Raw genomic sequence first — 12143 nt, forward strand, 5'->3', positions numbered from 1 at the left:
ATACAAACTAATATCAACTCATATTTTTACTGTGTTTAACATACAGTAATACACTGCTGTTTCACAACAACAGTAGAAAATAGGAAGGAGACTTTTTTTTTTTAATTTCTATTTTATAGGTGTGGAAACTGATTCTGTTAATTTGTGATTCCGATTTCTAAATAGTAAGTCCTAAAAGTGAACTCAGTTATGTTTCTTCGGACTCCAGAAATTAACCATGCTGTGCATAGTCTTATGTTTAGACTAGCCATCATGAAGTGAGAATTCATGAAAAAAGATCAAGAAAATACAGGTTGTGTAAGTAAAAACAGCAATTTAACAAATTACATGAAATATCACACAATTAAATTTAGACTTGATTATGAGGGCACAGAGGGTCATTAGAGAATTTAAAGCAGAGAAAAGATCTGTGAAAACCCAGTTTGGGATGATTAATCTAGCAGAACTGTATCAAGTATATTGAAGTGGAAAGGACTTCGAGAGAACAAGAAAATAATGTGGTCATCCTGGCATGAGATAAAGAGCCTTCCCTATGGCAGAGGCAAACTGATTAAGGAGAAAAAAAAAATCCATATATATTTTAATTAATAACATAATGGAATCAAGGAATTAATGTAAGTAGGTTAAGAAAATGAGGTAGGGACAAAATTATATCTGAAAATATTCTTTTTGTTGAGGAGGTAATATTCTGAATATAATGTTTTTGTTATGTTTCAAATGCTTGTTTAACTTTTTTGTCCCAAGAAAAAGGTATTAATGGACTGTTAATGATGGTCCTCATCTAAAAATATCAAAGAGGTTAGTGGATAAGAGGATTATAAATAGAATTTCATTAAAATGGGGCATGCTAGTAGTTAGTAAGCTGTTGATTTGGTGAATGAGTTTTAAAAATATTTAATATTTGGAGGAGAGGTTACTTTCGTTGGATGGGTGTATGAGTGAATTTCACTGATGTCGATTTTCAGTGTGTGTGATTATATTTTTTTAACTGTAAAGCACACAAATTTCCCACTTTAGCCATTTTAAAGTGTGAAATTCAGTTGTACAATTGTCATTGCTGTCTAATCCCAGAAATGTTTTATTACCCCAAAAGGAAACTACACCCATTAAGCAGTCTCTCTTTATTCTCTCCCACCACCTGCCCCACCCCCACATTCCAGGCAAACATTACTCTGCTTTCTAGGCCTTTGGGTTTTCCTACTCTGAATATTTTGTTTAAAATAAATCATGCAGTAAGTATGTAGCATTTTGTGTCAGGCTTCTTTCACTTAAACTTATTTTCAAAGTTTATTCATGGTATAACGTGTATTAATCTTCACTCTTTTTATGGGTAAATAATATTCCACTGTATGGATGTACCACATTTTCTTTATCCATTTATCATTTGCTAGACACTCAGTTTCCACCATTTAGCTATTGTGACTAGGGCTGCTATGAACATTTATTTACAAGTTTTTGTTTAAACACCTTTCAAGTCTTTCATTCTTTTTGAGTAAAATTTTGTATATGGTGTAACACAGAGTTCACCTTCAATCTTTTGCTTGTGAATATCAGTTGTCCCAGCATCATTTGTTAAAGAAACTCTTCTTTCCCCACTGAAAGGTCATGACACCCTGTTGAGAATCAATTGACTATAGATGTATGGATTTAGTACTAGACGCTCAATGTCTACCCTTATGTTTTGATTACTGCAACTGTGTGGTAAATTTTGAAATTTTGAAAAGTGTGAGTCTTCCAACTCTATTCCTTTCTTTTGAGATTGTTTTGACAATCCTGTGTGGATTTGAAAATAAGCTTTTCCGTTTCTGCAAAATAGCCACTGGGATTTTGGTAGAGCTTACATTCAATATGTAATGACTTTGAGGAATATTGTCATTTTAATGATAATAAGTGTTCAAATAAATAAACACAAGATACCTTCCTATTTATTTGTGTATTATTTAATACTTTCACCTGTGTTTTGTAGTCATCTATTCCTAATTTGTTGAGCATTTTTATCGTGGATGGTGTTAGATTTTCAAATGTTTATTCTGTAATATATGTTCATTCACAAATGTTTAGTTCGACTGAGATGATCTTTTTTTTTTTCCTTCACACTATAAATGTGTTGTTTTACATTCATTGATTTTCCTGTTAAACCTCCTTTGCATTTCTAGGGTAAAACAAAACAAAACAAAAAAAAAAACACCACATGTCCATTGTGTATTATTTCTGTCTTTTTTAAAGATTTTATTTATTTGAAAGAAACAGTAAGAAAGAGCATGGGGGTGGAGGGACAAATAGAGAGGAAGGAGCAGGAGCAGACTCCCTACTTGGCAGGGAACTCAATGCTGGGTCTGGGGGGGTGGGGTGCTTAATCCCAGGACCCTGGGACTATGACTTGAGCAGAGGGCATCTGCTTAACCAACTGAACAACCCAGGCATCCCTCTGGGTATTATCTTTTAATGTGCTGCAGAGTTTGGTTTACTAATGCTTTTTTGAGGATTTTTACATCCAAATTCATAAGGGATATTGGTCCATAGTTTTATTTTATTGCATTTTTGTCTGGCTTTAGTATAAGGGTAATGCTGAACTCAGAATGAATTTGGAAGTATTTGCCCCTCTTCTGTTTTTTGGATCAAAGAAGAATTGGTATTAATTCTTCTTCATTTGGTGAAGTCCACCAATGAAGGTAGATGGTCCTGGACTTTTTGGTGTTGTTACGAAGACAGAGCAGAAGGTTGGAAGGTCAGCGTGTGTAGCTTTAATTACTGGAGGTAGAAGGCTATGAGCTAAGGAATGTATCAGACATTAAAACCTGGGAAAGACAAGGAAATGAATTCATCTCTGTGGTCTCCAGAACCCTGCTGTAGCCCTGCTGATCAAGCTTAGACTTCTGATTTTCAAAATTATAAGAGAATAAGCTGTGTTGTTTTAGGCCAGTAAACCTGTGGTAGATTGTTACAGCATCAATAGAAAACTGATAAAGCAGATATTTTACTTCAAAATAAGCAAATTCATCCTACTCCTCAGCCAGTAACTTATAGTGTGTTTTCATTGGGTGTTTGGTACTAATTATACCTCTATCATCTATGAGCTATGAAATTGCTTCCCTCCTTCAGTCTCTTTTTATGTCTAAGTGTTTATATCCCCATAATTGTCCCCTGTTTTACTGTTACAAATAGCCATGCAACATATTAACAGGTAAGTATATAAATACCATATCTTGTTCTCTGAGAGGCTATTTCTATAGCAAGTTATTTGAGGAATTATTGATTATTATGTCAGACTCCCTGAGCTTTAATCTGAGCCTCAGTACTTATTTTCTGACTTTGGCAAGCTTACTTAACCTCTTCATGCATCATACAAAGCGTACTACAAAACGTACTACAAACGTACTACATACATACAAAACGTACTACAAAACAAAAACGTACGTCATACAAAATGTAACTAGCCAAATGAAAATAAAAATAGTACTTGGTATAAAAGGTTGTTCTTAGGATTATATAAGATAAATATATAGATACTGATACACAGAATCTATTAAGGAATACTGTCTTATTTTCTGTATCTATGAAGACAAAATTGAAATTACTTTAAATTCATTCATTTTTTCAAAGATTTTATTTATTTGAGAGAGAGAGAGAGCATGAGCAGGGTGGGGTGGGGGGCAGGGACAGAGGGAGAGGGATAAACAGACTGCCCACCAAGCAGGGAGCCCAACACTGGCCCATCCAGGGCCCAGTCCTAGGGCCCGGAGATCATGACCTGAGCTGAAGACAGATACTTAACCAACTGAACCATCCAGGTGACCCTAAATTAGTTCATTTTATTTTTGCAGTAGGAAATTTAGTTTATAAACAGGAAACATTTCAGTAGAGTGTAAAGAATATGAAGTAAGTTTTATCTGATTTTTCACTAATATATCCTTAGTGATATAAGCTGTTTCTGGAATGTAGTGAATACTTCACAGATGTATGTCAAATTAATATTGCATTCATATACATGCCAAACTGCCCACAACATATACTTATGCATTCCTGAGCTTTTATAATTATAACTCCTGTAAAAATGAATAAAGGAAATCTCATTTAAAATGGAGTTAGTGGGGTGCTTGGGTGGCTCAGTGGGTTAAAGCCTCTGCCTTTGGCTCAGGTCATGATCTCAGGGTCCTGGGATTGAGCCTTGAATTGGGCTCTCTGCTCAGCAGGGAACCTGCTTCCCTTCCTCTCTCTCTGCCTGCTTCTCTGCCTACCGGTGATCTCTGTCTGTTAAATAAATAAATAAAATATTTTATTTAAAAAAAAAAAAAAAAAGGAGTTGGAAAGGCCTGAAGTGGCCGCTCTCAAACACATTCCACTCCTTGCTTGCCTCACAAGCTGGAAAGGTAATTGTTACCTTGAAAAGACAGGACATTTTCCAGGTAGGAATTTTATTTCCTGCTTTCAAGAAAAAGAAAAGAGTTATCTCGTGCTCTAATGGCAGTGCACTGCTTTCAGCCAACGAGAAACCTCTCCAACTCACTCATTTCATAAAATACATTTTATGAAAATATTTATTATTTCATTTTATATTTAATAAAATTTCCTACTTATACCACGAGCCAGGTCCTCAAAGTAGAGCTTCTGCTGTCCAGTCTGGTAAGTTTACTGATTTACTCATTCTCCTACCCTCAACCTAAGCCAGGACCAGTGCTTGGTGCAAGAGATAAAATAACAAAATAACAGAAAAAGGCTCTGTTAAACCTGCTACCTAGATTCCCTTCATAACTTGAGATACATACTCAGAAGTTTTCTTGAGGCTCATATAATAATCATTTATCAAGATGATCATTTATTATAACTTGTAATAATAACAATAATTGAGATAAGAACACTTGCTGAATTGTTATTACAGAGGATGACTCCAGGAAAAAAATAAGACAAAATATTAACATGTTTCCCTAACTCTAGAAATAGTGAAACTAAATATATTTAACTGAATTTTGTGGTTTAGTCAAGTAAACAGAAGTTCTTGAAAACTTTTATCCATTATCCCATATTTGCATATTGTTTCTATATTACCTTGTCTTTTACTTTGTTTAAATTTTTAATTTCCTCATATTCCTTTGGATGACTATAACTATATATACGCATTTACTTAAATATGTATGTGTATTTATGTGTGTGTGTATAATATGTATATACATGCATTTTGTGTACATGTGTAGATATCTTTATGTTTGTATACATATACACATTTTATATATTTTTATATATCTATGTGCCCTAATTATATCTATCTATGATAGAATAGTTATTAATGTCCTGCCTGGGTTTTAGTTGTCTTAATTTTGCTATTTGCTGGTAAATATAGGATGGTAAAATTTTAGGTAACATTTGAAACCAAAAATAGTTAGATACATTTATTTTGTTGTAAAATGCATGGTACTCTACCAAAAATATATGTATTTGACTTTATTTACTTTTTAAATGTTTTTCAGGTCATTATAATATAGACAAACTAAAAAGAAATGATAAACTGTTAAACCACACACTTACAATGTAAAAAGAAATTTGGGGTGCCTGGGTGGCTCAGTCAGTTAAGTGTCTGCCTTTGGCTCAGCTCATGATCCCAGGACGCTGGGATCCAGTTTTACCTAGGGCACCGAGCTCAGCGGGGAGCCTGCTTCTTCCTCTCCCTCTGCCCCTCCCCCTGCTTGCATTCCCTCTCTCACTGTCTCTCTGTCAAATAAATAAATAAAATCTTTAAAAAAAAAAAGCAATTCAAACTTTTAAAGTAGTAATTTTATAAGACAGGATATTCATGAGTTTTCAGGAGATGAAAAATATTAAACTGAATAATGGTAAATTTTTAATATTGTAGTAATTTAGGAATAAACAGACTAATTATAATCTGGTCACAAAGATAATGTTTTATCACTGTACCATAATTGGACAAGCATAATCTAAGGTTCTTAGTAGTTTTTAAATGTCTGTTTCAGTCCAACACATAAGTAGAAATATATAAACATTGAATACTTACTACACAAATAAATCATTAGAAAACCTTGATCAAGTGAAACAAAGAAATCTGACATTCACGTGTTCCCTTTTCGATGAATTTATTCTTCAGAAATAAGGACACATTTTTAATAATGGCTCACAGATTAATAAATTTGCCCAAATCCTAATCTTGAGAGAACTATGATGATAAAATATGTATTAAACATTATTTTTGCTTTCTTAAATCCTATATTAATCATGTTGTCTAAAATTAGAAAAGGAACAAATATTATTGTTAAGAAGTTTAAACATGCATAAAATTTGTTTTTATGCTTATAAATTAGACAAGATTAAGTGTCATGTTTATTTAAACATTGAATAAGCTGAATTAATTACAGAGTGCATGCTAAAAGCTTTGGACTGCTTTTCAAGTCAAGAATGATTTTGCCTGTTTATAGGATGATATTTGGCTTTTACTTTTCTTAAACAACCACTAAGCTAAGTTTAAAAAGTGAATGAATTAAAAAGTGCAGATAGTACAAAATATTACAAAGTCAACACATCAGTTCTTTTAATATAGACCTCATTTATCTGAAAAAGAATTAAGGGTATTGGAAACAGTATTAAAGGTATAAACTAATAATAGAATACAGATATTCAGAGTTGACAGCATCTTGTTAAAAGAAAGAGAATCATTCAAAATAGAAAGCATTGTTATAGCTTTGAAGGATATTGTAATCTGTAAGAAAACTCATGAACTATGCCCACACAGATTTAAAAAACATTTGAACATTTTCATTTTATTTTCTTCAGAAGGTAGGAAGTTGGTGGAATTCTGACTCCCCCCAGCCACTTGAGGACATGTCACGCAGTTTTTAGTAAATGCCTCAAAAAATGTAACCAGCCCTCTGTAGTGATGGACAAAAGATCCAGAATATTTTTAATATTATACTGTAATATTTATTATATTCAATATTAATATTTAAAATAATATTTTAATATTCTTACAGTGGAAATTATATTACCTCATCATTATATTTTAAGCTTGTTTCTTGTTTGATTTATCTTGAAAAATAAGTAAAAACCAGTACTATCTTATTCTCTATTTTATTCTTCCTTTTACCTCACTTTGCCTCCAATTTGGTGACACCATTTCTTTAATCATTCTCGAAAGATTATTGTCTCCAAAATTGTTCATTTGGAAGTCAGTCGTATCATGAGACTATTTTGTGAGTTACAATATTTTGAGTTTTATCTGTGGTGTTCCAAGGGGTTTTTTTTGGTTTGTTTGTTTTTTTAAGATTATTTATTTGAGGGGTGCCTGAGTCGCTCAGTGGGTTAAAGCCTCTGCCTTCAGCTTAGGTCATGATCCCAAGGTCCTGGGATCAAGCCCCACATCGGGCTCTCTGCTCAACAAGGAGCCTGCTTTCCCACCCCCCTCTGCCTACCTCTTTGCCTACTTGTGATCTCTGTCTGTCAAATAAATAAATAAAACCTTTAAAAAAATTATTTATTTGAGAGAGAGAGAGAGTGTGTGCATGCCAGCGGGGCAGGGGCAGAGGACCGGGGGACTGTGCGGGGGGGGGGGGGGCAGGAGGAGAGTGCAGAGGAAGAGGGAGAAAGAACTTCAAGCAGATTCCCAGGTGAGCATGGGTCCCAAATTGGGCCTTGATCCCACAACCCTGAGATCATGAACTGAGCTGAAATCAGGAGTAGGACACTTAACCAGCTGAGCCACCCAGGTGCCCCTGTGGTGTTCTGAGTCTTGATACTCTTTCACTTTCTTGCCAGGAACAGCTGTTATCTTGAATTTACCCTGGGTCTTATCAGCAAGTCCAGTCCCCAAGGAAGAGTATCAGACCCAGCACTTTCTCAAGGTAAGCTGTTGATCTAAAGGATTTTTTTAAAAGATTATTTATTTATTTTTTGAGAGAGAGTGAGCGATCAGGAGCAGGGGGGCAGAGGGAGAGGGAGAAGGAGAAACAAGCTCCCCACTGAGCAGGACCCTGGGATCATGACTTGAGCTGAAGGCAACTGTTTCACCAACTGAGCCACCCAGATACCCCTATCTAAAGGATTATCACATCCACTTATACTCTAGAATTTTGATTATTGGAAAATCTATCCAAACTCTTGATATATTAACATAAATGTGATTGAGCATATATGTGATAAGATATAGTGTGTTTTCATGGTGCTTTTTCATATTCGAAGTCAAAAGCTCATTATAGGATATTAATAAAGTAGAAGAAACTCTTATAACCAGTTCTTGTCAGTGATTTGTAATGTTTATTTAAGAAAAAATTATTTTGGGAATGCTCTATCATGTCTCTGGGAAAGACTGAAATATTATTTTTATAAATTAATCCATGTGTGTCTTGAATGATGTAATATCAGGATATTTGTTTCTATCTGTCCTTTAAGTCTAAAAAAGTAGCATTTTCTTTTTAAAAGATTTTATTTATTCATTTGACAGAGATAGAGAGATCACAAGTAGGCAGAGCAGAAGGCAGGGAGAGAGCGGGGAAAGCACGCTCTCTGCTCAGCAGAGATCCCAATGTGGGGCTCCATCCCAGAACCCTGGGATCATGACCTGAGCTGAAGGCAGAGGCTTAACCCACTGAGCCACCCAGGTGCCCCAAGAGAGTAGCATTTTTAATAACTCTTTCTCATCGTACCTTTTTTTTTTTTTTTTTTTTGCTAATATTAAGGAAATGGTAATTTTATTCTGATTTATGAGCAAAGTTGATTTTTTTAAAATAAATCATGAGGAAATATTTTAAAAATTAAATTGTTATCATTCACTGCGTGCTGAAGGAAACGAGTTGGTAAGGCACCATGGCTTAAATGTTAATGTCAGCCTCAGTGTCTCGTGCTTTCTTTGGCTAGCATGAATATAAAAATTCTTCAAGCAAGTAAAATTCTTCAGAGTAAATTCAATGACTGCTTCACTGCATAAACTCTTTAACATTCCTAAGTATCCTTTCTTTCTTTTCTTTCTTTTTTTCCCCATATCTACCCATTTTCATTGTGATCTGAGGAGATGTTACATAACTGATTTTTTGTTTAATGGTATATAATTTGAATAAGGGTGTTATTTTCTTTTGCTTCACAGTTGGGAGGATTTTCATTAATGAAATAGTTTGGATTCTCATTTTCTGTTTTCTTTTTATAGTAGTGGTTTATGGATGTTTCCTTCTATTTTCTCCTCATTTTGTAATGTGTTATTTTTATGCATCAGCAATAACATTTAAATGCAGATAGGGCGAGAGTTACCAAGTTTCATCTCTATTCTTATATCCATACCTCATTGTATAACCACTGAAACCATTATTATAGAGTGATTTATGAAATACCCCAAATCTTTTCCATATAAATGATTTCTTTTATTGGTGGGGAAGGCATCATTTTTTGAACCGTAATATACAAATAGTACCTTATACAAAATAAAATGTTCTATATACTGCTAAAATGTGCATCCAGAATATAAGCAATATAGTTCCATTTTATACATCTTAAAAGGTAGTAATTACAATAATACATAACTAAATAAAAAACCTAAACACACACATTATCATTTTTATGTGAACAAATCTATTTGTATCTTATATAAATAATTCAATGAATAATATAAAATACAAACTTTCTTGTTTTTTCCCAAATAACATTAGAATCTCAAGTCTGCCCTAGTATTATACCTATATAATATGTGTCTAATAACTTACACAGAAGAGAAAGAATATGAGTCAGCATCAACTTACTCATTAATGTCTAAACATTTATTTTTAACATGTTCTAGATGTGGTATAGGCCATACAGGGATGACTAAACCATAAAGCCTGCTAAATGAGTTAATATTTTTCTTCTACAGTCAAAAGTATGAAATTCTTCTAGATTCGTTCAAAAATTTAAGTATAATCCATATTTTTAAAACAATAATTAAAGTGTATTATACCAATATAGAAAAGAACACAGAGTAAAGAAAATATGGGCTATACTAAGCAGCTTGAAATAACTTTAGTCACATTTTTAGGAGGTCACGTCAAGCTATCTATGATTTACTGGAATCTATCGATTTCTTCATTAATGACAGGTGTACTACTGAGCTTCTAATAGTCATCCTTTTTTTTTTTTTTTTTTAAGCGATCCAGGCATTTATTTAGGAAAAACATATTCTGGGACAAGCAAATGACTAAAATCTGATAGTAAACAGACATCATCTCTCTTTCCCTGTCTAATTGGCAATCTAATAATAATATCATAGTATCATAGTATGGTAAGAGTTATAAAAGGTAGACACACAGGGCAATGTGCTGATAAGGACTAGCCATGTTTTATTCAGATGAAGGCTTATCTAAGCCAAGTCATGGACTATATCATGACTGAAAAACAGGAACTAATCCAAGCAGATGGGGAGCTGACAGAAAAAGTATGACATTCTTTTTTTTTTTTTTTAAGATTTTATTTATTTATTTATTTGACAGATCACAAGTAGACAGAGAGGCAGGCAGATAGAGAGAGAGAGGAGGAAGCAGGCTCCCTGCCGAGCAGAGAGCCCGATGTGGGGCTTGATCCCAGGACCCTAGGATCATGACCTGAGCTGAAGGCAGAGGCTTTAACCCACTGAGCCACCCAGGCGCCCCAAAGTATGACATTCTAACATGGGAAGAAATTGAAAAGATGGAAGTGAGAAAGAACATGGGAGATTCAGGGAACTACAATTATTTTTGCATGCTTTAAGGGTAGGGCATATATGAATGAGCACAACATAATACTTCTTCAAGGATCCTCGGCTGCGCTTACTTCAAGAATTGCCACCAGTGCTTTGTACTTACCTTTCCTAGGTAATTTTACTCCAGGAAACTCATTGCCAATCCCTGAAACTACATCTTGTTTGGAGCCACCCTTGCCAGTGCCTCAGATTTTCACTTTGTCATTCAGGATATATATATATTTTTTAATCAGCTTATTCCTTCTAAAGGACAGAATGTGCAGAGATCTTAGAAAATGATTACCTTAATTGGTCACAGATAGTTTTGTTAAAACATAATTTCTAGAACATTAAATCCCTTCTTGAAATATCTGTGTGTATCTGAAGATAATGATTCATTTATCCTTTCAGACCAGAATCAGAAAGGTCAACTTTTTTAAAGACACAAGACAAATCAAAGTACTCAGTTACTGTGTGTTCAGTATTACCTCCATATACCAACTTTATTTTCTATCTTTCTAAAAATTATTTAACTTATTTATATGAATTCTTTATATGAACATTAAAAACTGAACTATAGGTCGGTCAAAATGATAATATACTCATTGTTATCACGTCCCATTGAATCCACACAGAAAACCTGTAGATGAATAATAATATTTAATGAATGGAGAAATTGAGGCTCCAAAAGGACAAGTGTCTTTGATGATGCCAAGCTATTAAATTACAGAGCCAAGAATCAAACCCAATTCTCTTTGATGACAAAGGCAATTTTGTTTCTACTATTATTACATGTTGCTTACTACTTTTCTAAAAATTCTATTGCAATATGTGTCTTACAGATAGTTTAGATTTTTTCTTTATTTGGCTAAATTATATCATTTATTCTTAACCTAACAATAATTGTTCCTCTTATAAATCGGATCTAAAACAAGAAAGACATTCTGGAAACTAATTATTTTAAACTCCAGGTAATAAGGTTTCAGAGTCCATGATTCCGGTAAAGCTAGGTATTAGTTTGCACTTGGTGAGTTAGAGACCAGATTTATTTTCCCCCTGTAATCACTTACTTCACCTATGCTCTACTGAACATTCAGTTCCCCTTCTTTAATAGTTTACCAGGTGTGTTCTTCCTATCTCTCCATCCATTCTCCACCTGTGCCTTACTGATCTCTTCTCAAAGAATTGACTTATATAGACTTAAGAGTGATAGCTCTTGACCTCTGGCTTCCAGTCTGGCTGGATATTGGGAAGCTAAGTAGGAGAGCAGAGGTAGAAGAATAAGAGTAAGGTTCAGGTACTTGTTTTCCAGCTCACCTTTGACTGAAGGTCACATTGCTCTTAAAGTGGCCTCTGCATAAGATTCTCCTGTGAGTTTTAGTGACCATGCCTTTTCTCTACCCTTAACGTTCGCGTTAGTAACCATTTTGCTGTTATTAATCCAGACTACTATACTCTCCTGGTA

This window comes from Mustela erminea, chromosome 15 (assembly GCF_009829155.1).
Source record: "Mustela erminea isolate mMusErm1 chromosome 15, mMusErm1.Pri, whole genome shotgun sequence".
NCBI lineage: Eukaryota > Metazoa > Chordata > Mammalia > Carnivora > Mustelidae > Mustela > Mustela erminea.